Raw genomic sequence first — 4,000 nt, forward strand, 5'->3', positions numbered from 1 at the left:
GTCTTGTTTAGGGCTTTTCGATTAGCTATGCCTATATTCTAGTGTTGCTCTTCACACGAGGACTCGAACCCAAAACACTAACATTATCGACTGAACTACTGAGTTCAAATAGTCACTGGCTTGCGCAAATATAATTCATTACAAGTAAAAATAATTTTCATTACCGTAGCTGCTATCATGACATGGTGGTTGCGCTTGCCCATCGTAATAATCCAACCGAACTCAGTAGCCGAGTGGATAACGTGATGGCGTTTGAAGCGAAAGGTACTGGGTTCGAGTCCCAAAATGAACATCAACTCTGAGATGCAGGTACATCCGGCCGACGAGTCCCAAATAGGACGAAACGCGCGTCCTGGATTCCACTGCTAGCCACTATCCATCTTTGCCAACCGAACTTTGTCCTGACAAGTCGAACTATTTTTGTTGAAACAGTTATTTCTTTAGGTCCTACTATGCTAGCCAGCTCAATTGTAGAAAGTAACAAATTCATATTCTGAGGGTAAAGTTGTACTTCTTACTGTACTGAAGTGTGGCGGCAGTAAGGTTTCTTCCTTAGCATCTGTATCGATACTATGTCCTCACAATTGAGAGAGGAGATAACATATGATCAACCCTAAAATCGCCATACCTTACCCCATGCATTTCAGTTTCCAACAGTTAGGCTTTTCACAGCACGGAACTAATACATTACTAATATTTCACAGCAAGGTCGTGTGTATTCGGCTGCGAGGGAGTGATAACCACTCTCATACTCCTAATAAATAACACTAGCTATCTTCTTGTTCACAACTGGAAATTAGCATTGCAGCTTAAAAAAAATATGATTTTTCATTCATTCACCCATTGTATATACATTTGTTTAATATGTTGTAATTTAATAGCCTCTTTTCCCTTTTAAAGGCAAAAAAAACACTCATATAGAATTCATCAGTTCATCGTCAACATTATCGTCGTCAATACCACCATCATCATCATCATCATCATCATCATCATCATCATCATCATCAGTTAACTTACGTTTAATAATTCAACACTATTTAACTAAATCGTCAATATTAACATTGCTTGATATGTTAATGAAAGATATTGAAAAAGAACGTCGTACAAAAAGAGGTTAGTTCTGTCATGAATTGTTGTTGTTTCAAATTCTTTATATATACTGAATTTGAATATAAGTAGACTAAAACGCTTGTTTTCGTGTTTAATGTTGATTAGTAATAGTATCAGTAATTCGGATTCCTCGTTTGCGCACCAAAAGCACCCATTTTTTACTTGCTTTTCCTGGTTAGCGTTTTTTAGCGATTAAGTTTTCTACAGGATGGTGTCGCTAACCCCATGCCCAACCCTCCTCCTTTATCTGGGCTTGGGATGGGTAGTAGCCCACGGAGGAGCTACAAGCGGGGTTACCCGTTTTTACTTTTAGAATATATTTTCGACTTGAAAAGACCCTACATATCATTGGTTCATCTCCGTTTTTAATACAGTTTTGTGACGTTTCCGAATAACTTTTTTATGCTATATATATACACTTGAGTTGTATACTTATTGCTGTTCGTGCTTGTAGAATATACCATTCCTTCATGTGAACCTGTTTTTATCCCTCTAGTTAGCAGGTGTGGGACTCATCGAAATAGTTTAGCTTGTATTATCGTTATGTTGCTGATCCTTCGTTGACTTCACCGATTTAGGCGGTCTCGTAATCTCTTCAAATATAGCACTTACCTTCTCAGGAATTAGGTAACAGTTGTAATTTCTTACAACTAAGTTTTAAGTTAATTCTATCTCAATCAAATTCCAATTCATTCAACTATTATTAAATCGATCAAATCTATTATAAGGGGTAATATTTTCTGGTCAATGGCAAAGATCACGCTGGATAAACTGAACACTTAATAACGTGAAATATAGGGAAAACAAATGTTATTTGATTTATTCATTCTATCCAGATTAATATCTATTTGATGTTTGTTGTATACAAATTATCCTTCAGAGACAAAAAAATAATGATTAGCGCTTTTTTGTTAGCAAGGTTATTTTCTAAAGGATGATGGGGTTTATGACCCAATATGACTAGCTTTATTCCTTTATCCAGGCTTTTGAACTGGCAGTCCGTTCTCCCTCTCGAAATGCTCTCACATGGCCACTCGTATATAGCCTCTTCCGTGAAATTCCTACTCACTGCCTTCTCGTGGCATTACTGTTGTTTACGAAATTGAGAGGACGTAAAGTGAATATCTGGCGCTTTAACTGGGCTGGTGGACACGGGAAGTCCATCTAGGGGAGTTGGAAAACCCTGATTTCAAACCAATGGTGCACATGGGCTCCAGTATCCTGAGGGAACATATGGCGTATGAATCAATCGTTGGTCATCGGCTACCATGTGACTGCATCTCCTTACGATGCTTCACTTCCTTGTAGTTTAGATCTTTAGGTTAAATGCTTTGGGTCTGGCCTCCTAAGAAAACCACCTACTTCGGTCTGGGTACCTGGACAGTATCACAGCCCTCACACAAATCAAATGAGATTTGTGCGGCGCATACGTATCTGGTGCTTCTTTGTACCAATATTTATGTGTTTAAATAAATAAATAAATAAAGTAGTAACCTTAGTAGGGCTACAGGTGGAGTGATTTTGAAACCTTAAAGAATAAATGTGGTGGGAATATACTGTTTATCTACAGTATAAACCAATAAACATATGAGATTACCTAGTTTATGAATTAAACTTCTCTAATTATCAATTAACTGAATTATATTATTAATAGTATTATATCTCAAGTGGTTTGAGCTAGCTGACCGGAAACTCGTTCTAGGTTTCGTATCAACTGGCACTTATCATAGCAGAAAAGAGCGGTTCGATGCCGACTTCGAGATTCTGTTAGCTAGGCCGGATCGAAATGTATACACAGATTCAGTCTTGAAAATATATGTTTCTTCCTTTAAAAATTAAGGCGGATTTTCAGTTGACAGCGTATTCCTGTTCCTCTTGGGTACGTAAAGAAAATCTTGATGAATAATGTATATAATAATAAGTGGATTTGTTCATTTATTTCTATCTGGCCTAGCTACTGAAAGCTTCTTATTCACAGGTTTTTTTCGTTCAAGATTCAGCTCACATATTCCAAGCGTATATATTAGTATCAGACTCGGACGACCATCCAACACAACATATGCGAAACCATACCGTCCTATTTCGCAATCTAAATTGTTATGACTGAGCTATTTGGACTGTGACTTGCCTCTTATAAGACAGGTGTTTGCGATTTATCGATCTCTGGTTATTGATCAGTGTCATGTTTTTTTTTCTGGTCGTATATTACTGTGGATCAAGTTCTAACCACCAAGCTGCAATGAGGCATCTTGTTTTTAAGTGACTCAACGTTGCGTGCACTGTTTTAGATGGTGGTTTGAGACAGTCGACAGGAAACATTGGATGCAGGTCTACGGCTATTTGATACTTTTATCCAAGGTGCGGCTGTAATCCTCTAGAGTTTTATTCCTCTTGTGGGTTTCGAACCCTCGTCTCCCAGCTTTGTATTTCGTTGATTATAATAGCATTTATTATGTACTGGGGTCGGTGCAAATATGTTTCAGGTTCTACGCTGCATATAATTTCCTGACTGGCTGACAAGACATCAAAAAAGCAATATCAACATTTACATAGCATGTTTTTTTTACTAACAATATCGTGAGAAAAACATCAAATACCTCAGGTCCATGTTATCTCATGTATTCAAAATGTCTGATTCAGATAAGAACGCGTTTGTCCTCCTTTCGCCTTTTTGATTTCCGTTAACAGGGATAATAGTGATAAACAGACTTATTATTTAGTTACAGTAAATCAATTGTGATGAAGCATTTTGCTAAATAGCTGACGAGAAAGAATAGTTAGTGAGTGTTTGACTTTAACTATTATTAATAAACTGATTCAATTATGAAGGAGTTAAGAATTTCTATTAAAATAGAATTCTACTGAGTTTAATGGCTTTTAATATTACCTT

General features: G+C 37.0%; 1 non-coding gene across 1 annotated transcript; it reads left to right on the forward strand.

The window, feature by feature from the left end:
* The first annotated feature begins 222 nt into the window (after window positions 1–222).
* Window positions 223–289, forward strand: Smp_tRNA_01226_Gln_TTG.1.1. The gene has a single exon. It is a non-coding gene (tRNA).
* The last annotated feature ends 3,711 nt before the right edge of the window (window positions 290–4,000 follow it).

The sequence above is a fragment of the Schistosoma mansoni genome, chromosome 7 (genome assembly GCF_000237925.1).
Source record: "Schistosoma mansoni strain Puerto Rico chromosome 7, complete genome".
NCBI classification, from domain to species: domain Eukaryota; kingdom Metazoa; phylum Platyhelminthes; class Trematoda; order Strigeidida; family Schistosomatidae; genus Schistosoma; species Schistosoma mansoni.